Here is a 25,372-nt window from a genome sequence, read left to right as displayed (position 1 = left end):
TTTAGGGTAGTGCAGTGGTGTTCGGGCAGTGTTGGGGTCATGCTGGGGTGGTGTTTTAGGGTAGTGCAGTGGTGTTCAGGTAGTGTAGGGTGTCGTGCTGGGGGTGGTGTTTTAAGGTTTAGGGCAGTGAAGTGGTGTTCAGACAGTGTAGGGGGATGTGCTGGGGGTGGTGTTTCAGGGTTTAGGGCAGAGCAGTAGTGTTCAGGCAGTGTAGGGGGTCGTGCTGGCGGTGGAGTTTCAGGGATTAGGGCAGTGCAGTGGTGTTCTGGCAGTGTAGGGGGACGTGCTGGGGTGGTGTTTTAGAGTTTAGGGCAGAGCAGTGGTGTTTGGGCAGTGTAGGGGGTTATCCTGGGAGTGGTGTTTCAGCGTTTAGGGCAGTGGTGTTCGGGCAGTGTAGGAGGTCGTGCAGGTGGTGGTGTTTCAGGGTTTAGGGCAGTGCAGTGGTGTTCGGGCAGTGTAGGGGTCGTGCAGGGGGTGGTGTTTCAGGGTTTAGGGCAGTGAAGTGGTTATCGGGCAGTCTAGGTGGTCGTGCTGGGGGTGGTGTTTCAGGGTTTAGGGCAGTGCAGTGGTGTTCGGGCAGGGTAGGGGGTCGTGCTGCGGCTGGTGTTTCAGGGTTTAGGGCCGTGCAGTGGTGTTCGAGCAGTGTTGGGGGTCATGCTGGGGGTGGTGTTTTAGGGTAGTGCAGTGGTGTTCAAGTAGTGTAGGGTGTCGTGCTGGGGTTGGTGTTTTAGGGTTTAGTGAAGTGAAGTGGTGTTAGGGCAGTGTGGGGGGTCGTGCTCGGGGTGGTGTTTTAGGGTTTAGGGCAGTGCAGTGGTGTTCGGGCAGTGTAGGGGGTCGTGCTGGGGCTGGTGTTTTAGGGTTAGGGCAGTGCAGTAGTGTTCGGGCAGTGGAGGGGGTTGTGCTGGGGCTAGTGTTTTATGGTTTAGGGTAGTGCAGTGGTGTTCGGGCAGTGTTGGGGTCATGCTGGGGTGGTGTTTTAGGGTAGTGCAGTGGTGTTCAGGTAGTGTAGGGTGTCGTGCTGGGGGTGGTGTTTTAAGGTTTAGGGCAGTGAAGTGGTGTTAGGGCAGTGTGGGGGGTCGTGCTCGGGGTGGTGTTTTAGGGTTTAGGGTAGTGCAGTGATGTTCGGGCAGTGTAGGGGGTCATGCTAGGGGTGGTGTTACAGGGTTTATGGCAGTGCAGTGGTGTTCGGGCAGTGTAGGGGGTCATGCTGGGGGTGGTGTTTCAGGGTTTAGGGCAGTGCAGTGGTGTTCGGGCAATGTAGGGTGTCTTGCAGGGGGTGTCATTTCAGGGTTTAGGGCAGTGGTGCAGTGGTGTTCGGGCAGTGCAGAGGGTATTGCAGGGGGTGGCATTTCAGGGTTTAGGGCATTGGTGTTCGGGCAGTGTAGGGGGTCTTGCTGGAAGTGGCGTTTCAGGGTTTAGGGCAGTGGTGTTCGGGCAGTGTAGGGGGTCGTGCTGGGGCTGGTGTTTCAGGGTTTAGGGCAGTGCAGTGGTGTTCGGGCAGTGTAGGGGGTCGTGCTCGGGCTGGTGTTTCAGGGTTTAGGCAAGTGCAGTGGGGTTCGGGCAGTGTAGGGGGTCATGCTGGGGGTGGTGTTTCAGGGTTTAGGGCAGTGCAGGGGTGTTCAGGCAGTGTAGGGGGTCATGCTGGTAGTGGTGTTTCAAGGTTTAGGGTAGAGGAGTGGTGTTCGGGCAGTGTAGGGTGTCGTGCTGGTGCTGGTGTTTCAGAGTTTAGTGCAGAGCAGTAGTGTTCGGCAGTGTAGGGTGATGTGCTGGGGGTGGTGTTTCAGGGTTTAGGGCAGAGCAGTGGTGTTCAGGCAGAGTAGGGGTCGTGCTGGGGATGGTGTTTCAGGATTTAGGGCAGTGCAGTGGTTTTCGGGAATTCTAGGGTTACTTACTGGGGTGGTGTTTCAGGGATTAGGGCAGTGGTGTTCAGGCAGTGTAGGGGGTCCTGCTGGGGGTGGTGTTTCAGGGTTCAGGGCAGTGCAGAGGTGTTCGGGAAGTGTAGGGTGTCTTGCTGGGGGTGGTGTTTCAGGGTTTATGGCAGTGCAGTTGTGTTCGGGCTGTGTAGGGGGTCGTGCAGGGGGTGGTGTTTCAGGGTTTAGAGCAGTGCAGTGGTGTTTGGGCAGTGTAAGGGGTCGTGCTGGGGTGGTGTTTCAGGATTTAGGGCAGTGCAGCGGAGTTCGGGCAGTGTAGGGTGTCGTGATGGGGTGGTGTCTTAGGGTTTAGGGCAGTGCAGTGGTGTTCGGGCAGTGTGGAAGGTCGTGCTGGGGGTGGTGTTTTTGGGTTTAGGGCAGCGCACTAGTGTTCGGGTAGTGTAGGGGGTCATGCTGGGGGTGGTATTTCAGGGTTTAGGGCAGTGCAGTGGTGTTCGGGCAGTGAGGGAGTCGTGCTGGGGTGATGTTTCAGGGTTTAGGGCAGTGCAGTGGTGTTCGGGCAGTGTAGGGGGTCTTGCAGGGGGTGGCGTTTTAGGGTTCAGGGCAGTGGTGCAGTGGTGTTCGGGCAGTGTAGAGGGTCTTGCAGGGGGTGGCGTTTCAGGGTTTAGAGCAGTGGTGTTCGGGCAGTGTAGGGGTCTTGCTGGGGGTGGTGTTTCAGGGTTTAGGGCAGCGCAGTGGAGTGCGGGCATTGTAGGGGGTCATGCTGGGGATGGTGTTTCAGGGTTTAGGGCAGTGCAGTGGTGTTCGAACAGTGTAGGGGGTCGTGCTGGTGTTTCAGGGTTTAGGGCAGAGCAGTGGTGTTCAGGCAGTGTAGGGAGACATGCTGGGGTGGTGTTTCAGGGTTTAGGGCAGAGCAGTGGTATTCAGGCAGTGTAGGTGGTCGTGCCGGGGGTGGTGTTTTAGGAATTAGGGAAGTGTAGTGGTGTTCTGGCAGTGTAGGGGGAGGTAGTGGGGGTGGTGTTTTAGGGTTTAGGGCAGAGCTGTGCTGTTTGGGCAGTGTAGGGGTTCGTCCTGGGAGTGGTGTTTCAGGGTTTAGGACAGTGCAGTGGTGTTCGGGCAGTGTAGGGGATCGTGCTGGGGGTGGTGTTTCAGGGTTTAGGGCAGTGCAGTGGTGTTCGGGCAGTGTAGGGGGTAATGCAGGGGGTGGTGTTTCAGGGTTTATGGCAGTGTAGTGGTGTTCAGTCAGTGTAGGGGGTCGTGCAGGGGGGTGGTGTTTCAGGGTTTAGGGCAGTGCAGTGGTGTTAGGGCAGGATAGGGGGTCGTGCTGGGGCTTTTGTGTTTCAGGGTTAGGGCAGTGCAGTGGTGTTCGGGCAGTGTAGGTGGTCGTGCCGGGGCTGGTGTTTTATGGTTTAGGGTAGTGCAGTGGTGTTCGGGCAGTGTTGAGGGTCATGCTGAGGTTGGTGTTTTAGGGTAGTGCAGTGGTGTTCCGGTAGTGTAGGGTGTCGTGCAGGGGGTGGTGTTTTAGGGTTTAGGGCAGTGAAGTGGTGTTCGGCCAGTGTGGGGGGTCATGCGGGGGGTAGTGTTTTAGGGTTTAGGGCAGTGCAGTGGTGTTCGGGCAATATAGGGGGTCTTGCAGGGGGTGGCATTTCAGGGTTTAGGGCATTTGTGCAGTGGTGTTTGGGCAGTGTAGAGGGTCTTGCAGGGGAAGGCGTTTCAGGGTTTAGGGCAATGGTGTTCGGGCAGTGGAGGGGGTCATGCTGTGGCTGGTGTTTCACGGTTTAGGGCAGTGCAGTGGTGTTCAGGCAGTATAGGGAGTCATGCTGGGGCTGGTGTTTCAGGGTTTAGGGCAGTGCAGTGGTGTTCGGGCAGTGTAGCAGGTCGTGCTGGGGGTGGTATTTCAGGGTTTAGGGCAGTGCAGTGGTGTGCGGGTAGTGTAGGGGGTCGTGCTGTGGGTGGTGTTTCAGGGTTTAGGGCATTGCAGTGGTGTTTGTGCAGTGTAGGGGTCGAACTGGGTGTGGTGTTTAAGGGTTTAGGGCAGTGCAGTGGTGTGCAGGCAGTGTAGGGGGATGTGCTGGGGCTGGTGTTTCAGGGTTTAGGGCAGTGCAGTGGTGTTCGGGCTTTGTAGGGGGTCGTGCTGGTGTTTCAGGGTTTAGGGCAGAGCAGTGGTGTTCAGGCAGTGTAGGGGGATGTGCTGGGGGTGGTGTTTCAGGGTTTAGGGCAGAGCAGTGGTGTTCAGGCAGTGTAGGGGTCGTGCTGGCGGTGGAGTTTCAGGGATTGGGCAGTGCAGTGATGTTCTGGCAGTGTAGGGGGACGTGCTGGCATGGTGTTTTAGAGTTTAGGGCAGAGCAGTGGTGTTTGGGCAGTGTAGGGGGTCATCCTGGGAGTGGTGTTTCAGCGTTTAGGGCAGTGGTGTTCGGGCAGTGTAGGAGGTCGTGCAGGTGGTGGTGTTTCAGGGTTTAGGGCAGTGCAGTGGTGTTCAGGCAGTGTAGGGGTGATGCAGGGGGTGGTGTGTCAGGGTTTAGGGCAGTGCAGTGGTTTTCGGGCAGTCTCGGTGGTCGTGCTGGGGGTGGTCTTTCAGGGTTTAGGGCAGTGCAGTGGTGTTCGGGCAGTGTAGGGGGTCGTGCTGCAGCTGGTGTTTCAGGGTTTAGGGCTGTGCAGTGGTGTTCGAGCAGTGTTGGGGGTCATGCTGGGGGTGGTGTTTTAGGGTAGTGCAGTGGTGTTCAAGTAGTGTAGGGTGTCGTGCTGGGGGTGGTGTTTTAGGGTTTAGGGAAGTGAAGTGGTGTTAGGGCAGTGTGGGGGGTCGTGCTTGGGGTGGTGTTTTAGGGTTTAGGGCAGTGCAGTGGTGTTTGGGCAGTGTAGGGGGTTGTGCTAGGGGTGGTGTTTCAGGGTTTATGTCAGTGCAGTGGTGTTCGGGCAGTGGAGGGGGTTATGCTGGGGCTGGTGTTTTATGGTTTAGGGTAGTGCAGTGGTGTTCGGTAGGGGTGGGCGGAATTTGCGTAACCGCGTTACGGAAATCTCCGCGAAACGGTAAAAAATCTCCGCGAACACACAGAAATTCCGCGAACACGCGGAATTGCTTGTTCGTGATGCTTTTTTCCTGTTCACAATCGCTGTTTGCGTGCTCTGGCAGAAATATCTCGCGAACACGCATTTTGAGAACGCGAACAAGCAAAAATTTCGCGAAATCGCGGAAAGCGGAATTTTGAGCAATTTCGCGTTCTCCGCAGAACGCGAAATTACCGAAATTCCGCAAATTACGCGAACGGAACGGAATTTACCGCCCAGGCCTAGTGTTCGGGCAGTGTTGGGGTCATGCTGGGGTGGTGTTTTAGGGTAGTGCAGTGGTGTTCAGGTAGTGTAGGGTGTCGTGCTGGGGGTGGTGTTTTAAGGTTTAGGGCAGTGAAGTGGTGTTAGGGCAGTGTGGGGGGTCGTGCTCGGGTGGTGTTTTAGGGTTTAGGGTAGTGCAGTGTTGTTCGGGCAGTGTAGGGGGTAATGCTGGGGGTGGTGTTTCAGGGTTTAGGGCAGTGCAGTGGTGTTCGGGCAATGTAGGGTGTCTTGCAGGGGGTGTCATTTCAGGGTTTAGGGCAGTGGTGCAGTGGTGTTCGGGCAGTGTAGAGGGTATTGCAGGGGGTGGCATTTCAGGGTTTAGGGCATTGGTGTTCGGGCAGTGTAGGGGGTCTTGCTGGAGGTGGCGTTTCAGGGTTTAGGGCAGTGGTGTTCGAGCAGTGTAGGGGGTCGTGCTCGGGCTGGTGTTTCAGGGTTTAGGGCAGTGCAGTGGTGTTGGGGCAGTGTAGGGGGTCGTGCTCGGGCTGGTGTTTCAGGGTTTAGGGAAGTGCAGTGGGGTTCGGGCAGTGTAGGGGGTCATGCTGGGGGTGGTGTTTTAAGGTTTAGGGCAGTGAAGTGGTGTTAGGGCAGTGTGGGGGGTCGTGCTCGGGTGGTGTTTTAGGGTTTAGGGTAGTGCAGTGTTGTTCGGGCAGTGTAGGGGGTAATGCTGGGGGTGGTGTTTCAGGGTTTAGGGCAGTGCAGTGGTGTTCGGGCAATGTAGGGTGTCTTGCAGGGGGTGTCATTTCAGGGTTTAGGGCAGTGGTGTTCGGGCAGTGTAGAGGGTATTGCAGGGGGTGGCATTTCAGGGTTTAGGGCATTGGTGTTCGGGCAGTGTAGGGGGTCTTGCTGGAGGTGGCGTTTCAGGGTTTAGGGCAGTGGTGTTCGAGCAGTGTAGGGGGTCGTGCTGGGGCTGGTGTTTCAGGGTTTAGGGCAGTGCAGTGGTGTTCGGGCAGTGTAGGGGGTCGTGCTCGGGCTGGTGTTTCAGGGTTTAGGGAAGTGCAGTGGGGTTCGGGCAGTGTAGGGGGTCATGCTGGGGGTGGTGTTTCAGGGTTTAGGGCAGTGCAGGGGTGTTCAGGCAGTGTAGGGGGTCATGCTGGTGGTGGTGTTTCAAGGTTTAGGGTAGAGGAGTGGTGTTCGGGCAGTGTAGGTTGTCATGCTGGTGCTGGTGTTTCAGAGTTTAGTGCAGAGCAGTAGTGTTCGGCAGTGTAGGGGGACGTGCTGGGGGTGGTGTTTCAGGGTTTAGGGCAGAGCAGTGGTGTTCGGGCAGAGTAGGGGTCGTGCTGGGGATGGTGTTTCAGGATTTAGGGCAGAGCAGTGGTGGTCGGGCAATGTAGGGGGACGTGCTGGGCATGGTTGAGGGAATAGGGTAGAGCAGTGGTGTTCGGGCAGTGTAGGGGGTTGTTCTGGGGGTGGTCTTTCATTGTTTACGGCAGTGCAGTGTTGTTCGGGCAGTGTAGGGGGTCGTGCTGGGGCTGGTGTTTCAGGGTTTAGGGCCATGCAGTGGTGTTCGGGCACTGTGAGGGGTCGTACTGGGGCTGGTGTTTTAGGGTTTAGGGCAGTGCAGTGGTGTTCGGGCAGTGTAGGGGGTCGTACTGGGGCTGGTGTTTTAGGGTTAGGGCAGTGCAGTGGTGTTCCGGCAGTGTAGGGGGTCGTGCTGCGGCTGGTGTTTTAGGGTTTAGGGTAGAGCAGTGGTGTTCGGGCAGTGTAGGGGTCGTGCTGGGGGTGGTGTTTCAGGGTTTATGGCAGTGCAGTGGTGTTCGGGCAGTGTAGGGTGTTGTGCTGGGGCTGGTGTTTTATGGTTAGGGCAGTGCAGTGGTGTTTGGGTAGTGTAGGTTGTCGTGCTGGGGGTGGTGTTTTAGGGTTTAGGGCAGTGCAGTGGTGTTCGGGCAATGTAGGGGGTCTTGCAGGGGGTGGCATTTCAGGGTTTAGGGCAGTGGTGCAGTGGTGTTCGGGCAGTGTAGAGGGTCTTGCTGGAGGTGGCGTTTCAGGGTTTAGGGCAGTGGTGATCAGGCAGTGTAGGGGGTCATGCTGGGGGTGGTGTTTCTTTCAGGGTTTAGGGCAGTACAGTGGTTTTCGGGCAGCGTAGGGTGTCTTGCTGGGGTGGTGTTTAAGGGTTTAGGGCAGTGGTGTTCAGGCAGTGTAGGGGGTTGTGCTGGGGCTGGTGTTTCAGGGTTTAGGGCAGTGCAGTGGTGTTCGGGCAGTGTAGGGGGACGTGCTAGGGCTGGTGTTTCAGGGTTTAGGGCAGTGCAGTGGTGATCGGGCAGTGTAGGGGGTCATGCTGGGGGTGGTATTTCAGGGTTTAGGGCAGTGCAGTGGTGTTCGGGCAGTGTAGGAGTCATGCTGGGGGTGATGTTTCAGGGTTTAGGGCAGTGCAGTAGTGTTCGGGCAGTGTAGGGGGTCTTGCAGGGGGTGACGTTTTAGGGTTCAGGGCAGTGGTGCAGAGGTGTTCGGGAAGTGTAGAGGGTCTTGCAGGGGGTGGCGTTTCAGGGTTTAGAGCAGTGGTGTTCGGGCAGTGTAGGGGGTCTTGCTGGGGGTAGTGGTTTATGGTTTAGAGTAGTGCAGTGGTGTTCGGGCAGTATTGGGGGTCATGCTGGGTGTGGTGTTTTAGGGTAGTGCAGTGGTGTTCAGGTAGTGTAGGGTGTCGTGCTGAGGGTAGTTTTTTAGGGTTTAGGGCAGTGAAGTGGTGTTCGGGCAGTGTAGGGGGTCGTGCAGGGGGTGGTGTTTCAGGGTTTAGGGCAGTGCATTGGTTTTCGGGCAGTGTAGGGGGTCTTGCTGGGGTGGTGTTTCAGGGTTTAGGGCAGTGGTGTTCAGGCAGTGTAGAGGGTCTTGCTGGGGGTGGTGTTTCAGGGTTCAGGGCAGTGCAAAGGTGTTCGGGCAATGTAGGCGGTCTTGCTGGGGGTAGTGTTTCAGGCTTTAGGGCAGTGGAGTGGTGTTCGGGCAGTGTAGGGGGTCGTGCAGGGGCTGGTGTTTTATGGTTTAGGGTAGTGCAGTGGTGTTCGGGCAGTGTTGAGGGTCATGCTGAGGTTGGTGTTTTAGGGTAGTGCAGTGGTGTTCCGGTAGTGTAGGGTGTCGTGCAGGGGGTGGTGTTTTAGGGTTTAGGGCAGTGAAGTGGTGTTCGGCCAGTGTGGGGGGTCATGCGGGGGGTAGTGTTTTAGGGTTTAGGGCAGTGCAGTGGTGTTCGGGCAATATAGGGGGTCTTGCAGGGGGTGGCATTTCAGGGTTTAGGGCATTGGTGCAGTGGTGTTTGGGCAGTGTAGAGGGTCTTGCAGGGGAAGGCGTTTCAGGGTTTAGGGCAATGGTGTTCGGGCAGTGGAGGGGGTCATGCTGTGGCTGGTGTTTCACGGTTTAGGGCAGTGCAGTGGTGTTCAGGCAGTATAGGGAGTCATGCTGGGGCTGGTGTTTCAGGGTTTAGGGCAGTGCAGTGGTGTTCGGGCAGTGTAGCAGGTCGTGCTGGGGGTGGTATTTCAGGGTTTAGGGCAGTGCAGTGGTGTGCGGGTAGTGTAGGGGGTCGTGCTGTGGGTGGTGTTTCAGGTTTTAGGGCATTGCAGTGGTGTTTGTGCAGTGTAGGGGTCGAACTGGGTGTGGTGTTTAAGGGTTTAGGGCAGTGCAGTGGTGTGCAGGCAGTGTAGGGGGATGTGCTGGGGCTGGTGTTTCAGGGTTTAGGGCAGTGCAGTGGTGTTCGGGCTTTGTAGGGGGTCGTGCTGGTGTTTCAGGGTTTAGGGCAGAGCAGTAGTGTTCAGGCAGTGTAGGGGGATGTGCTGGGGGTGGTGTTTCAGGGTTTAGGGCAGAGCAGTGGTGTTCAGGCAGTGTAGGGGTCGTGCTGGCGGTGGAGTTTCAGGGATTGGGCAGTGCAGTGATGTTCTGGCAGTGTAGGGGGACGTGCTGGCATGGTGTTTTAGAGTTTAGGGCAGAGCAGTGGTGTTTGGGCAGTGTAGGGGGTCATCCTGGGAGTGGTGTTTCAGCGTTTAGGGCAGTGGTGTTCGGGCAGTGTAGGAGGTCGTGCAGGTGGTGGTGTTTCAGGGTTTAGGGCAGTGCAGTGGTGTTCAGGCAGTGTAGGGGTGATGCAGGGGGTGGTGTGTCAGGGTTTAGGGCAGTGCAGTGGTTTTCGGGCAGTCTCGGTGGTCGTGCTGGGGGTGGTCTTTCAGGGTTTAGGGCAGTGCAGTGGTGTTCGGGCAGTGTAGGGGGTCGTGCTGCAGCTGGTGTTTCAGGGTTTAGGGCTGTGCAGTGGTGTTCGAGCAGTGTTGGGGGTCATGCTGGGGGTGGTGTTTTAGGGTAGTGCAGTGGTGTTCAAGTAGTGTAGGGTGTCGTGCTGGGGGTGGTGTTTTAGGGTTTAGGGAAGTGAAGTGGTGTTAGGGCAGTGTGGGTGGTCGTGCTTGGGGTGGTGTTTTAGGGTTTAGGGCAGTGCAGTGGTGTTTGGGCAGTGTAGGGGGTTGTGCTAGGGGTGGTGTTTCAGGGTTTATGTCAGTGCAGTGGTGTTCGGGCAGTGGAGGGGGTTATGCTGGGGCTGGTGTTTTATGGTTTAGGGTAGTGCAGTGGTGTTCGGTAGGGGTGGGCGGAATTTGCGTAACCGCGTTACGGAAATCTCCGCGAAACGGTAAAAAATCTCCGCGAACACACAGAAATTCCGCGAACACGCGGAATTGCTTGTTCGTGATGCTTTTTTCCTGTTCACAATCGCTGTTTGCGTGCTCTGGCAGAAATATCTCGCGAACACGCATTTTGAGAACGCGAACAAGCAAAAATTTCGCGAAATCGCGGAAAGCGGAATTTTGAGCAATTTCGCGTTCTCCGCAGAACGCGAAATTACCGAAATTCCGCAAATTACGCGAACGGAACAGAATTTACCGCCCAGGCCTAGTGTTCGGGCAGTGTTGGGGTCATGCTGGGGTGGTGTTTTAGGGTAGTGCAGTGGTGTTCAGGTAGTGTAGGGTGTCGTGCTGGGGGTGGTGTTTTAAGGTTTAGGGCAGTGAAGTGGTGTTAGGGCAGTGTGGGGGGTCGTGCTCGGGTGGTGTTTTAGGGTTTAGGGTAGTGCAGTGTTGTTCGGGCAGTGTAGGGGGTAATGCTGGGGGTGGTGTTTCAGGGTTTAGGGCAGTGCAGTGGTGTTCGGGCAATGTAGGGTGTCTTGCAGGGGGTGTCATTTCAGGGTTTAGGGCAGTGGTGCAGTGGTGTTCGGGCAGTGTAGAGGGTATTGCAGGGGGTGGCATTTCAGGGTTTAGGGCATTGGTGTTCGGGCAGTGTAGGGGGTCTTGCTGGAGGTGGCGTTTCAGGGTTTAGGGCAGTGGTGTTCGAGCAGTGTAGGGGGTCGTGCTCGGGCTGGTGTTTCAGGGTTTAGGGCAGTGCAGTGGTGTTGGGGCAGTGTAGGGGGTCGTGCTCGGGCTGGTGTTTCAGGGTTTAGGGAAGTGCAGTGGGGTTCGGGCAGTGTAGGGGGTCATGCTGGGGGTGGTGTTTTAAGGTTTAGGGCAGTGAAGTGGTGTTAGGGCAGTGTGGGGGGTCGTGCTCGGGTGGTGTTTTAGGGTTTAGGGTAGTGCAGTGTTGTTCGGGCAGTGTAGGGGGTAATGCTGGGGGTGGTGTTTCAGGGTTTAGGGCAGTGCAGTGGTGTTCGGGCAATGTAGGGTGTCTTGCAGGGGGTGTCATTTCAGGGTTTAGGGCAGTGGTGCAGTGGTGTTCGGGCAGTGTAGAGGGTATTGCAGGGGGTGGCATTTCAGGGTTTAGGGCATTGGTGTTTGGGCAGTGTAGGGGGTCTTGCTGGAGGTGGCGTTTCAGGGTTTAGGGCAGTGGTGTTCGAGCAGTGTAGGGGGTCGTGCTGGGGCTGGTGTTTCAGGGTTTAGGGCAGTGCAGTGGTGTTCGGGCAGTGTAGGGGGTCGTGCTCGGGCTGGTGTTTCAGGGTTTAGGGAAGTGCAGTGGGGTTCGGGCAGTGTAGGGGGTCATGCTGGGGGTGGTGTTTCAGGGTTTAGGGCAGTGCAGGGGTGTTCAGGCAGTGTAGGGGGTCATGCTGGTGGTGGTGTTTCAAGGTTTAGGGTAGAGGAGTGGTGTTCGGGCAGTGTAGGTTGTCATGCTGGTGCTGGTGTTTCAGAGTTTAGTGCAGAGCAGTAGTGTTCGGCAGTGTAGGGGGACGTGCTGGGGGTGGTGTTTCAGGGTTTAGGGCAGAGCAGTGGTGTTCGGGCAGAGTAGGGGTCGTGCTGGGGATGGTGTTTCAGGATTTAGGGCAGAGCAGTGGTGGTCGGGCAATGTAGGGGGACGTGCTGGGCATGGTTGAGGGAATAGGGTAGAGCAGTGGTGTTCGGGCAGTGTAGGGGGTTGTTCTGGGGGTGGTCTTTCATTGTTTACGGCAGTGCAGTGTTGTTCGGGCAGTGTAGGGGGTCGTGCTGGGGCTGGTGTTTCAGGGTTTAGGGCCATGCAGTGGTGTTCGGGCACTGTGAGGGGTCGTACTGGGGCTGGTGTTTTAGGGTTTAGGGCAGTGCAGTGGTGTTCGGGCAGTGTAGGGGGTCGTACTGGGGCTGGTGTTTTAGGGTTAGGGCAGTGCAGTGGTGTTCCGGCAGTGTAGGGGGTCGTGCTGCGGCTGGTGTTTTAGGGTTTAGGGTAGAGCAGTGGTGTTCGGGCAGTGTAGGGGGTCGTGCTGGGGGTGGTGTTTCAGGGTTTATGGCAGTGCAGTGGTGTTCGGGCAGTGTAGGGTGTTGTGCTGGGGCTGGTGTTTTATGGTTAGGGCAGTGCAGTGGTGTTTGGGTAGTGTAGGTTGTCGTGCTGGGGGTGGTGTTTTAGGGTTTAGGGCAGTGCAGTGGTGTTCGGGCAATGTAGGGGGTCTTGCAGGGGGTGGCATTTCAGGGTTTAGGGCAGTGGTGCAGTGGTGTTCGGGCAGTGTAGAGGGTCTTGCTGGAGGTGGCGTTTCAGGGTTTAGGGCAGTGGTGATCAGGCAGTGTAGGGGGTCATGCTGGGGGTGGTGTTTCAGGGTTTAGGGCAGTACAGTGGTTTTCGGGCAGCGTAGGGTGTCTTGCTGGGGTGGTGTTTAAGGGTTTAGGGCAGTGGTGTTCGGGCAGTGTAGGGGGTTGTGCTGGGGCTGGTGTTTCAGGGTTTAGGGCAGTGCAGTGGTGTTCGGGCAGTGTAGGGGGACGTGCTGGGGCTGGTGTTTCAGGGTTTAGGGCAGTGCAGTGGTGATCGGGCAGTGTAGGGGGTCATGCTGGGGGTGGTATTTCAGGGTTTAGGGCAGTGCAGTGGTGTTCGGGCAGTGTAGGAGTCATGCTGGGGGTGATGTTTCAGGGTTTAGGGCAGTGCAGTAGTGTTCGGGCAGTGTAGGGGGTCTTGCAGGGGGTGACGTTTTAGGGTTCAGGGCAGTGGTGCAGAGGTGTTCGGGAAGTGTAGAGGGTCTTGCAGGGGGTGGCGTTTCAGGGTTTAGAGCAGTGGTGTTCGGGCAGTGTAGGGGGTCTTGCTGGGGGTGGTGGTTTATGGTTTAGAGTAGTGCAGTGGTGTTCGGGCAGTATTGGGGGTCATGCTGGGTGTGGTGTTTTAGGGTAGTGCAGTGGTGTTCAGGTAGTGTAGGGTGTCGTGCTGGGGGTAGTTTTTTAGGGTTTAGGGCAGTGAAGTGGTGTTCGGGCAGTGTAGGGGGTCGTGCAGGGGGTGGTGTTTCAGGGTTTAGGGCAGTGCATTGGTTTTCGGGCAGTGTAGGGGGTCTTGCTGGGGTGGTGTTTCAGGGTTTAGGGCAGTGGTGTTCAGGCAGTGTAGAGGGTCTTGCTGGGGGTGGTGTTTCAGGGTTCAGGGCAGTGCAAAGGTGTTCGGGCAATGTAGGCGGTCTTGCTGGGGGTAGTGTTTCAGGCTTTAGGGCAGTGCAGTGGTGTTCGGGCAGTGTAGGGGGTCGTGCAGGGGGTGGTGTTTCAGGGTTTAGGGCAGTGCAGTGGTGACTGGAGATCGGGCAGTGTAGGGGGTCATGCTGGGGCTAGTGTTTCAGGGTTTAGGGCAGTGCAGTGGAGTTCGGGCAGTGTAGGGAGTCATGCTGGGGATGACGTTTCAGGGTTTAGGGCAGTGCAATGGTGTTCGGGCAGGGTAGGGGGTCTTGCAGAGGGTGGCGTTTCAGGGTTTAGGGCAGTGGTGTTCGGGCAGTGTAGGGGTCATGCTGGGGCTGGTGTTTTAGGGTTTAGGGTAGAGCAGTGGTGTTCGGGCAGTGTAGGGGGTCGTGCTGGGGGTGGTGTTTCAGGGTTTATGGCAGTGCAGTGGTGTTCTGGCAGTGAAGGGGGTCTTGCAGAGGGTGGCATTTCAGGGTTTAGGGCAGTGGTGCAGTGGTGTTCGGGCAGTGTCGAGGGTCTTGCAGGGGGTGGCGTTTCAGGGTTTAGGGCAGTGGTGTTTGGGCAGTGTAGGAGTCTTGCTGGAGGTAGCATTTTAGGATAGTGCAGTGGTATTCAGGTAGTGTAGGGTGTCGTGCTGGGGGTAGTGTTTTAGGGTTTAGGGCAGTGAAGTGGTGTTCGGGCAGTGTAGGGGGTTGTGCAGGGGGTGGTGTTTGAGGGTTTAGGGCAGTGCATTGGTTTTCGGGCGGTGTAGGGGGTCTTGCTGGGTGGTGTTTCAGGGTTTAGGGCAGTGGTGTTCAGGCAGTGTAGAGGGTATTGCTGGGGGTGGTGTTTCAGTGTTTAGGGCAGTGCAGTGGTGTTCGGGCAATGTAGGGGGTCTTGCTGGGGGTGGTGTTTCAGGGTTTAGGGCAGTGGTGTTCGGGCAGTGTAGGAGGTCGTGCAGGTGGTGGTGTTTCAGGGTTTAGGGCAGTGCAGTGGTGTTCGGGCAGTGTAGGGGTCGTGCAGGGGGTGGTGTTTCAGGGTTTAGGGCAGTGCAGTGGTTATCGGGCAGTCTAGGTGGTCGTGCTGGGGCTGGTGTTTTATGGTTTAGGGTAGTGCAGTGGTGTTCGGTAGGGGTGGGCGGAATTTGCGTAACCGCGTTACGGAAATCTCCGCGAAACGGTAAAAAATCTCCGCGAACACACAGAAATTTCGCGAACACGCGGAATTGCTTGTTCGTGATGCTTTTTTCCTGTTCACAATCGCTGTTTGCGTGCTCTGGCAGAAATATCTCGCGAACACGCATTTTGAGAACGCGAACAAGCAAAAATTTCGCGAAATCGCGGAAAGCGGAATTTTGAGCAATTTCGCGTTCTCCGCAGAACGCAAAATTACCGAAATTCTGCAAATTACGCGAACGGAACGGAATTTACCGCCCAGGCCTAGTGTTCGGGCAGTGTTGGGGTCATGCTGGGGTGGTGTTTTAGGGTAGTGCAGTGGTGTTCAGGTAGTGTAGGGTGTCGTGCTGGGGGTGGTGTTTTAAGGTTTAGGGCAGTGAAGTGGTGTTAGGGCAGTGTGGGGGGTCGTGCTCGGGTGGTGTTTTAGGGTTTAGGGTAGTGCAGTGTTGTTCGGGCAGTGTAGGGGGTAATGCTGGGGGTGGTGTTTCAGGGTTTAGGGCAGTGCAGTGGTGTTCGGGCAATGTAGGGTGTCTTGCAGGGGGTGTCATTTCAGGGTTTAGGGCAGTGGTGCAGTGGTGTTCGGGAAGTGTAGAGGGTATTGCAGGGGGTGGCATTTCAGGGTTTAGGGCATTGGTGTTCGGGCAGTGTAGGGGGTCTTGCTGGAGGTGGCGTTTCAGGGTTTAGGGCAGTGGTGTTCGAGCAGTGTAGGGGGTCGTGCTGGGGCTGGTGTTTCAGGGTTTAGGGCAGTGCAGTGGTGTTCGGGCAGTGTAGGGGGTCGTGCTCGGGCTGGTGTTTCAGGGTTTAGGGAAGTGCAGTGGGGTTCGGGCAGTGTAGGGGGTCATGCTGGGGGTGGTGTTTCAGGGTTTAGGGCAGTGCAGGGGTGTTCAGGCAGTGTAGGGGGTCATGCTGGTGGTGGTGTTTCAAGGTTTAGGGTAGAGGAGTGGTGTTCGGGCAGTGTAGGTTGTCATGCTGGTGCTGGTGTTTCAGAGTTTAGTGCAGAGCAGTAGTGTTCGGCAGTGTAGGGGGACGTGCTGGGGGTGGTGTTTCAGGGTTTAGGGCAGAGCAGTGGTGTTCGGGCAGAGTAGGGGTCGTGCTGGGGATGGTGTTTCAGGATTTAGGGCAGAGCAGTGGTGGTCGGGCAATGTAGGGGGACGTGCTGGGCATGGTTGAGGGAATAGGGTAGAGCAGTGGTGTTCGGGCAGTGTAGGGGGTTGTTCTGGGGGTGGTCTTTCATTGTTTACGGCAGTGCAGTGTTGTTCGGGCAGTGTAGGGGGTCGTGCTGGGGCTGGTGTTTCAGGGTTTAGGGCCATGCAGTGGTGTTCGGGCACTGTGAGGGGTCGTGCTGGGGCTGGTGTTTTAGGGTTTAGGGCAGTGCAGTGGTGTTCGGGCAGTGTAGGGGGTCGTACTGGGGCTGGTGTTTTAGGGTTAGGGCAGTGCAGTGGTGTTCCGGCAGTGTAGGGGGTCGTGCTGCGGCTGGTGTTTTAGGGTTTAGGGTAGAGCAGCGGTGTTCGGGCAGTGTAGGGGGTCGTGCTGGGGGTGGTGTTTCAGGGTTTATGGCAGTGCAGTGGTGTTCGGGCAGTGTAGGGTGTTGTGCTGGGGCTGGTGTTTTATGGTTAGGGCAGTGCAGTGGTGTTCGGGTAGTGTAGGTTGTCGTGCTGGGGGTGGTGTTTTAGGGTTTAGGGCAGTGCAGTGGTGTTCGGGCAATGTAGGGGGTCTTGCAGGGGGTGGCATTTCAGGGTTTAGGGCAGTGGTGCAGTGGTGTTCGGGCAGTGTAGAGGGTCTTGCTGGAGGTGGCGTTTCAGGGTTTAGGGCAGTGGTGATCAGGCAGTGTAGGGGGTCATGCTGGGGATGGTGTTTCAGGGTTTAGGGCAGTACAGTGGTTTTCGGGCAGTGTAGGGTGTCTTGCTGGGGTGGTGTTTAAGGGTTTAGGGCAGTGGTGTTCGGGCAGTGTAGGGGGTTGTGCTGGGGCTGGTGTTTCAGGGTTTAGGGCAGTGCAGTGGTGTTCGGGCAGTGTAGGGGGACGTGCTGGGGCTGGTGTTTCAGGGTTTAGGGCAGTGCAGTGGTGTTCGGGCAGTGTAGGGGGTCATGCTGGGGGTGGTATTTCAGGGTTTAGGGCAGTGCAGTGGTGTTCGGGCAGTGTAGGAGTCACGCTGGGGTTGATGTTTCAGGGTTTAGGGCAGTGCAGTAGTGTTCGGGCAGTGTAGGGGGTCTTGCAGGGGGTGACGTTTTAGGGTTCAGGGCAGTGGTGCAGAGGTGTTCGGGAAGTGTAGAGGGTCTTGCAGGGGGTGGCGTTTCAGGGTTTAGAGCAGTGGTGTTCGGGCAGTGTAGGGGGTCTTGCTGGGGGTGGTGGTTTATGGTTTAGAGTAGTGCAGTGGTGTTCAGGCAGTATTGGGGGTCATGCTGGGTGTGGTGTTTTAGGGTAGTGCAGTGGTGTTCAGGTAGTGTAGGGTGTCGTGCTGGGGGTAGTTTTTTAGGGTTTAGGGCAGTGAAGTGGTGTTCGGGCAGTGTAGGGGGTCGTGCAGGGGGTGGTGTTTCAGGGTTTAGGGCAGTGCATTGGTTTTCGGGCGGTGTAGGGGGTCTTGCTGGGGTGGTGTTTCAGGGTTTAGGGCAGTGGTGTTCAGGCAGTGTAGAGGGTCTTGCTGGGGGTGGTGTTTCAGGGTTCAGGGCAGTGCAAAGGTGTTCGGGCAATGTAGGCGGTCTTGCTGGGGGTAGTGTTTCAGGCTTTAGGGCAGTGCAGTGGTGTTCGGGCAGTGTAGGGGGTCGTGCAGGGGGTGGTGTTTCAGGGTTTAGGGCAGTGCAGTGGTGACTGGAGATCGGGCAGTGTAGGGGGTCATGCTGGGGCTAGTGTTTCAGGGTTTAGGGCAGTGCAGTGGAGTTCGGGCAGTGTAGGGAGTCATGCTGGGGATGACGTTTCAGGGTTTAGGGCAGTGCAATGGTGTTCGGGCAGGGTAGGGGGTCTTGCAGAGGGTGGCGTTTCAGGGTTTACGGCAGTGGTGTTCGGGCAGTGTAGGGGTCATGCTGGGGCTGGTGTTTTAGGGTTTAGGGTAGAGCAGTGGTGTTCGGGCAGTGTAGGGGGTCGTGCTGGGGGTGGTGTTTCAGGGTTTATGGCAGTGCAGTGGTGTTCTGGCAGTGTAGGGGGTCTTGCAGAGGGTGGCATTTCAGGGTTTAGGGCAGTGGTGCAGTGGTGTTCGGGCAGTGTCGAGGGTCTTGCAGGGGGTGGCGTTTCAGGGTTTAGGGCAGTGGTGTTTGGGCAGTGTAGGAGTCTTGCTGGAGGTAGCATTTTAGGATAGTGCAGTGGTATTCAGGTAGTGTAGGGTGTCGTGCTGGGGGTAGTGTTTTAGGGTTTAGGGCAGTGAAGTGGTGTTCGGGCAGTGTAGGGGGTTGTGCAGGGGGTGGTGTTTGAGGGTTTAGGGCAGTGCATTGGTTTTCGGGCGGTGTAGGGGGTCTTGCTGGGTGGTGTTTCAGGGTTTAGGGCAGTGGTGTTCAGGCAGTGTAGAGGGTATTGCTGGGGGTGGTGTTTCAGTGTTTAGGGCAGTGCAGTGGTGTTCGGGCAATGTAGGCGGTCTTGCTGGGGGTGGTGTTTCAGGGTTTAGGGCAGTGGTGATTGTGCAGTGTAGGGGTCTTGCTGGAGGTGGCGTTTTTGGATAGTGCAGTGGTGTTCAGGTAGTGTAGGGTGTCGTGCTGGGGGTGGTGTTTTAGGGTTTAGGGCAGGGAAGTGGTGTTAGGGCAGTGTGGGGGGTCATGCTCGGGGTGGTGTTTTAGGGTTTAGGGCAGTGCAGTGGTGTTCGGGCAGTGTAGGGGGTTGTGCTAGGGGTGGTGTTTCAGGATTTATGGCAGTGCAGTGGTGTTCGGGCAGTGTAGGGGGTCGTGCTGGGGCTGGTGTTTTAGGGTTAGGGCAGTGCAGTAGTGTTCGGGAAGTGGGTGGGGTTGTGCTGGGGCTGGTGTTTTATGGTTTAGGGTAGTGCAGTGGTGTTCGGGCAGTGTTGGGGTCATGCTGGGGTGGTGTTTTAGGGTAGTGTAGTGGTGTTCAGTTAGTGTAGGGTGTCGTGCTCGGGGTGGTGTTTTAAGGTTTAGGGCAGTGAAGTGGTGTTAGGGCAGTGTGGGGGGTCGTGCTCGAGGTGGTGTTTTAGGGTTTAGGGTAGTGCAGTGATGTTTGGGCAGTGTAGGGGGTCGTGCTAGGGGTGGTGTTACAGGGTTTATGGCAGTGCAGTGGTGTTCGGGCAGTGTAGGGGGTCATGCTGGGGGTGGTGTTTCAGGGTTTAGGGCAGTGCAGTGGTGTTCGGGCAATGTAGGGTGTCTTGCAGGAGGTGTCATTTCAGGGTTTAGGGCAGTGGTGCAGTGGTGTTCGGGCAGTGTAGAGGGTCTTGGTGGGGGTGGCATTTCAGGGTTTAGGGCAGTGGTGTTCGGGCAGTGTAGGGGGTCTTGCTGGAGGTGGCGTTTCAGGGTTTAGGACAGTGGTGTTCGGGCAGTGTAGGGGGTCGAGCTGGGGCTGGATATTCAGGGTTTAGGGCAGTGCAGTGGTGTTCAGGCAGTGTAGGGGGTCGTGCTTGGGCTGGTGTTTCAGGGTTTAGGGCAGTGCAGTGGTGTTCGGGCAATGTAGGGGGTCATGCTGCGGCTGGTGTTTCAGGGTTTAGGGCAGTGCAGTGGTGACTGGTGATCGGGCAGTGTAGGGGGTCATGCTGGGGCTAGTGTTTCAGGGTTTAGGGCAGTGCAGTGGAGTTCGGGCAGTGTAGGGAGTCATGCAGAGGGTGGCGTTTCAGGGTTTAGGGCAGTGGTGTTCGGGCAGTGTAGGGGTCATGCTGGGGCTGGTGTTTTAGGGTTTAGGGTAGAGCAGTGGTGTTCGGGCAGTGTAGGGGGTCGTGCTGGGGTGGTGTTTCAGGGTTTATGGCAGTGCAGTGGTGTTCGGGCAGTGTAGGGGGTCTTGCAGAGAGTGGCATTTCAGGGTTTAGGGCAGTGGTGCAGTGGTGTTCGGGTAGTGTCGAGGGTCTTGCAGGGGGTGGCGTTTCAGGGTTTAGGGCAGTGGTGTTTGGGCAGTGGAGGGGTCTTGCTGGAGGTAGCGTTTTAGGATAGTGCAGTGGTATTCAGGTAGTGTAGGGTGTCGTGCTGGGGGTAGTGTTTTAGGGTTTAGGGCAGTGAAGTGGTGTTCGGGCAGTGTAGGGGGTTGTGCAGGGGGTGGTGTTTGAGGGTTTAGGGCAGTGCATTGGTTTTCGGGCGGTGTAGGGGGTCTTGCTGGGTGGTGTTTCAGGGTTTAGGGCAGTGGTGTTCAGGCAGTGTAGAGGGTATTGCTGGGGGTGGTGTTTCAGTGTTTAGGGCAGCACAGTGGTGTTCGGGCAATGTAGGGGGTCTTGCTGGGGGTGGTGTTTCAGGGTTTAGGGCAGTGGTGTTCGTGCAGTGTAGAGGTCTTGCTGGAGGTGGCGTTTTTGGATAGTGCAGTGGTGTTCAGGTAGTGTAGGGTGTCGTGCTGGGGGTGGTGTTTTAGGGTTTAGGGCAGGGAAGTGGTGTTAGGGCAGTGTGGGGGGTCATGCTCGGGGTGGTGTTTTAGGGTTTAGGGCAGTGCAGTGGTGTTCGGGCAGTGTAGGGGGTTGTGCTAGGGGTGGTGTTTCAGGGTTTATGGCAGTGCAGTGGTGTTCGGGCAGTGTAGGGGGTCGTGCTGGGGATGGTGTTTTAGGGTTAGGGCAGTGCAGTAGTGTTCGGGAAGTGGAGGGGGTTGTGCTGGGGCTGGTGTTTTATGGTTTAGGGTAGTGCAGTGGTGTTCGGGCAGTGTTGGGGTCATGCTGGGGTGGTGTTTTAGGGTAGTGTAATGGTGTTCAGTTAGTGTAGGGTGTCGTGCGGGGGTGGTGTTTTAAGGTTTAGGGCAGTGAAGTGGTGTTAGGGCAGTGTGGGGGGTCGTGCTCGGGGTGGTGTTTTAGGGTTTAGGGTAGTGCAGTGATTTTTGGGCAGTGTAGGGGGTCGTGCTAGGGGTGGTGTTACAGGGTTTATGGCAGTGCAGTGGTGTTCGGGCAGTGTAGGGGGTCATGCTGGGGGTGGTGTTTCAGGGTTTAGGGCAGTGCAGTGGTGTTCGGGCAATGTAGGGTGTCTTGCAGGGGGTGTCATTTCAGGGTTTAGGGCAGTGGTGCAGTGGTGTTCGGGCAGTGTAGAGGGTCTTGGTGGGGGTGGCATTTCAGGGTTTAGGGCAGTGGTGTTCGGGCAGTGTAGGGGGTCTTGCTGGAGGTGGCGTTTCAGGGTTAAGGACAGTGGTGTTCGGGCAGTGTAGAGGGTCGTGCTGGGGCTGGTGATTAAGGGTTTAGGGCAGTGCAGTGGTGTTCGGGCAGTGTAGGGGGTCGTGCTTGGGCTGGTGTTTCAGGGTTTAGGGAAGTGCAGTGGGGATCGGGCAGTGTAGGGTGTCGTGCTGGTGCTGGTGTTTCAGAGTTTAGTGCAGAGCAGTAGTGTTCGGCAGTGTAGGGGGACGTGCTGGGGGTGGTGTTTCAGGGTTTAGGGCAGAGCAGTGGTGTTCGGGCAGAGTAGGGGTCGTGCTGGGGGTGGTGTTTCAGGATTTAGGGCAAAGCAGTAGTGTTCGGGCAATGTAGGGGGACGTGCTGGGCATTGGTGAGGGCATAGGGCAGAGCAGTGGTGTTCGGGCAGTGTAGGGGGTTGTGCTGGGGCTGGTGTTTCAGGGTTTAGGGCCGTGCAGTGGTGTTCGGGCACTGTGAGGGGTCTTGCTGGGGCTGGTGTTTTAGGGTTTAGGGCAGTGCAGTGGTGTTGGGGCAGTGTAGGGGGTCGTACTGGGGCTGGTGTTTTAGGGTTAGGGTAGTGCAGTGGTGTTCCGGCAGTGTAGGGGGTCGTGCTGGGGCTGGTGTTTTAGGGTTTAGGGTAGAGCAGTGGTGTTCGGGCAGTGTAGGGGGTCGTGCTGGGGGTGGTGTTTCAGGGTTTATGGCAGTGCAGTGGTGTTCCGGCAGTGTAGGGGATTGTGCTGGGGCTGGTGTTTTATGGTTAGGGCAGTGCAGTGGTGTTCGGGTAGTGTAGGTTGTCGTGCTGGGGGTGGTGTTTTAGGGCAGTGCAGTGGTGTTCGGGCAATGTAGGGGGTCTTGCAGGGGGTGGCATTTCAGGGTTTAGGGCAGTGGTGCAGTGGTGTTCGGGCAGTGTAGAGGGTCTTGCTGGAGGTGGCGTTTCAGGGTTTAGGGCAGTGGTGTTCAGGCAGTGTAGGGGGTCATGCTGCGGGTGGTGTTTCAGGGTTTAGGGCAGTACAGTGGTTTTCGGGCAGCGTAGGGTGTCTTGCTGGGGTGGTGTTTAAGGGTTTAGGGCAGTGGTGTTAGGGCAGTGTAGGGGGTTGTGCTGGGGCTGGTGTTTCAGGGTTTAGGGCAGTGCAGTGGTGTTCGGGCAATGTAGGGGGTCGTGCTGGGGCTGGTGTTTTATGGTTTAGGGTAGTGCAGTGGTGTTCAGGCAGTGTTGAGGGTCATGCTGGGGGTGGTGTTTTAGGGTAGTGCAGTGGTGTTCCGGTAGTATAGGGTGTCGTGCAGGGGTGGTGTTTTAGGGTTTAGTGCAGTGAAGTGGTGTTCGGGCAGTGTGGGGGGTCATGCTGGGGGTAGTGTTTTAGGGTTTAGGGCAGTGCAGTGGTGTTCGGGCAGTGTAAGTGGTCGTGCTGGGGTGGTGTTTCTGGGTTTAGGGCACTGCAGTGGTGTTCGGGCTGTGTAGGGTGTCGTGATGGGGTGGTGTTTTAGGGTTTAGGGCAGTGCAGTGGTGTTCGGGCAGTGTGGGAGGTCGTGCTGGGGTGGTGTTTTAGGGTTTAGGGCAGTGCAGTAGTGTTCGGGCAGTGTGGGGGGTCATGCTGGGGGTGGTATTTCAGGATTTAGGGCAGTGCAGTGGTGTTCGGGCAGTGTAGGAGTCGTGCTGGGGGTGATGTTTCAGGGTTTAGGGCAGTGCAGTGGTGTTCAGGCAGTATAGGGGGTCTTGCAGGGGGTGACATTTTAGGGTTCAGGGCAGTGGTGCAGAGGTGTTCGGGCAGTGTAGAGGGTCTTGCAGGGGGTGGCGTTTCAGGGTTTAGAGCAGTGGTGTTCTGGCAGTGTAGGGGGTCTTGCTGGGGGTGGTGGTTTATGGTTTAGAGTAGTGCAGTGGTGTTCGGGCAGTATTGGAGGTCATGCTGGGTGTGGTGTTTTAGGGTAGTGCAGTGGTGTTCAGGTAGTGTAGGGTGTCGAGCTGGGGGTAGTGTTTTAGGGTTTAGGGCAGTGAAGTGGTATTCGGGGCAGTGTAGGGGGTCGTGCAGGGGGTGGTGTTTCAGGGTTTAGGGCAGTGCATTGGTTTTCGGGTGGTGTAGGGGGTCTTGCTGGGGTGGTGTTTCAGGGTTTAGGGCAGTGGTATTCAGGCAGTGTAGAGGGTCTTGCTGGGGTGGTGTTTCAGGGTTCAGGGCAGTGCAGAGGTGTTCGGGCAATGTAGGCGGTCTTGCTGGGGGTGGTGTTTCAGGGTTTAGGGCAGTGCAGTGTTGTTCGGGCAGTGTAGGGGGTCATGCTGGGGCTGGTGTTTCAGGGTTTAGGGCAGTGCAGTGGTGTTCGGGCAATGTAGGGGGTCGTGCTGGGGCTAGTGTTTCAGGGTTTAGGGCAGTGCCGTGGAGTTCGGGCAGTGCAGGGGGTCATGCTGGGACTGGTGTTTCAGGGTTTAGGGCAGAGCAGTGGTGTTCGGGCAGGGTAGGGGGTCTTGCAGAGGGTGGCGTTTCAGGGTTTAGGGCAGTGGTGTTCGGGAAATGTAGGGGTCATGCTGGGGCTGGTGTCTTAGGGTTTAGGGTAGAGCAGTGGTGTTCGGGCAGTGTAGGGGGTCGTGCTGGGGGTGGTGTTTCAGGGTTTATGGCAGTGCAGTGGTGTTCGGGCAGTGTAGGAGTCGTGCTGGGGGTGATGTTTCAAGGTTTAGGACAGTGCAGTGGTATTCAGGCAGTGTAGGGGGTCTTGCAGGGGGTGACATTTTAGTGTTCAGGGCAGTGGTGCAGAGGTGTTCGGGCAGTGTAGAGGGTCTTGCAGGGGGTGGCTTTTCAGGGTTTAGAGCAGTGGTATTCTGGCAGTGTAGGGGGTCTTGCTAGGGGTGGTGGTTTATGGTTTAGAGTAGTGCAGTGGTGTTCGGGCAGTATTGGAGGTCATGCTGGGTGTGGTGTTTTAGGGTAGTGCAGTGGTGTTCAGGTTGTGTAGGGTGTCGAACTGGGGGTAGTGTTTCAGGGTTTAGGGCAGTGCAGTGGTGTTCGGGCAATGTAGGGGGTCGTGCTGGGGCTAGTGTTTCAGGGTTTAGGGCAGTGCAGTGGAGTTCGGGCAGTGCAGGGGGTCATGCTGGGACTGGTGTTTCAGGGTTTAGGGCAGAGCAGTGGTGTTCGGGCAGGTTAGGGGGTCTTGCAGAGGGTGGCATTTCAGGGTTTAGGGCAGTGGTGTTCGGGCAATGTAGGGGTCATGCTGGGGCTGGTGTTTTAGGGTTTAGGGTAGAGCAGTGGTGTTCGGGCAGTATAGGGGGTCGTGCTGGGGGTGGTGTTTCAGGGTTTATGGCAGTGCAGTGGTGTTCGGGCAGTGTAGGAGTCGTGCTGGGGGTGATGTTTCAGGGTTTAGGACAGTGCAGTGGTGTTCAGGCAGTGTAGGGGGTCTTGCAGGGGGTGACATTTTAGTGTTCAGGGCAGTGGTGCAGAGGTGTTCGGGTAGTGTAGAGGGTCTTGCAGGGGGTGGCTTTTCAGCGTTTAGAGCAGTGGTATTCTGGCAGTGTAGGGGGTCTTGCTGGGGGTGGTGGTTTATGGTTTAGAGTAGTGCAGTGGTGTTCGGGCAGTATTGGAGGTCATGCTGGGTGTGGTGTTTTAGGGTAGTGCAGTGGTGTTCAGGAAGTGTAGGGTGTCGAGCTGGGGGTAGTGTTTTAGGGCAGTGAAGTGGTGTTCGGGCAATGTAGGGGGTCGTGCTGGGGCTAGTGTTTCAGGGTTTAGGGCAGTGGAGTGGAGTTCGGGCAGTGCAGGGGGTCATGCTGGGACTGGTGTTTCAGGGTTTAGGGCAGAGCAGTGGTGTTCGGGCAGGGTAGGGTGTCTTGCAGAGGGTGGCGTTTCAGGGTTTAGGGCAGTGGTGTTCGGGCAGTGTAGGGGTCATGCTGGGGCTGGTGTTTTAGGGTTTAGGGTAGAGCAGTGGTGTTCGGGCAGTGTAGGGGGTCGTGCTGGGGGTGGTGTTTCAGGGTTTATGGCAGTGCAGTGGTGTTCGGGAAGTGTAGGGGGTCTTGCAGAGGGTGGCATTTCAGGGTTTAGGGCAGTGGTGCAGTGGTGTTCGGGCAGTGTAGAGGGTCTTGCAGGGGGTGGCGTTTCAGGGTTTAGGGCAGTGGTGTTTGGGCAGTGTAATGCTAACGCTGTCATTGTAAACTTTTGCTGCTAGCTGCTAATTCTCGCTGAGTTTTTAGCTTTGTAAAATTGTGAACTTGTTGTTTTTAAAATCAGTATTTTAAAATTTGCACAAATAACGCTTTCCTGTCCCCCTAAACGCCCACATTGCCTGCACATTAATTTGTTTGCACAAACTCACCATTTGGGTGTTTTCGCGCTCCCTTGCTCCCGGCCGCCATTTTGGGTGTGGGTCTGAAGTGCTCCCACGACGCTTCTGGGGCTAGCGCTCTAGTCTGGACAAGCAGCCCTTGGCAAACTCTATTTAGGGGGCCAGTTGGTGTGCGTGAGGTCAACAGATTGGACTGTAATGCTAACGCTGTCATTGTAAACTTTTGCTGCTAGCGGCTAATTCTAGCTGTAGTCTGGACGAGCAGCCCTTGCCATACGCTATTTAGGGCACTGTAATGGTCACGCGCAGCGCACGCGCACAGCGTCGCGCCGGAGGAGCGCCAGAGGAAAGCCCGTCTGGGCCCGTCCAGGCCAGAACGGGCCCAGGGGCCATAACCCCTGGCCGTTCTCGTATATACTCGCCCGATCTTCTCAGGTCTCTTAACACAGGTAACATGGTGTTAGATAGGTTAACCTACGCTAAACTACGGTCTGAGGCTTTGTTGCAGGGAGAGGATGCACAGACCCGTACGAGGACTCAAGACCTAATCATTGCCACATTAAATACTCACTCCCTGCAAAAGCATCACCTAGAGGTATTCTCACTTCTGGCCGAGGGTGAGATTGACATCCTTGCTCTCTCAGAGACATGGCTGGGCACGTCTTCGACTCCGGATGTTCTAGCAGCCCTGCCTCCTGAGTTTGACGCACTTTGGTACAATCGCCCCAATGACATCAGAGGGGGTGGTGTGGCCTTCTTGTTCAAAAAGAGTCTTAAAGTGA

The sequence above is a fragment of the Triturus cristatus genome, chromosome 1_1 (assembly GCF_964204655.1).
Source record: "Triturus cristatus chromosome 1_1, aTriCri1.1, whole genome shotgun sequence".
In the NCBI taxonomy this organism is placed as follows: Eukaryota; Metazoa; Chordata; class Amphibia; order Caudata; family Salamandridae; genus Triturus; species Triturus cristatus.
The sequence above is the reverse complement of the archived record's forward strand: the minus strand, read 5'-3'. Positions refer to the sequence as shown.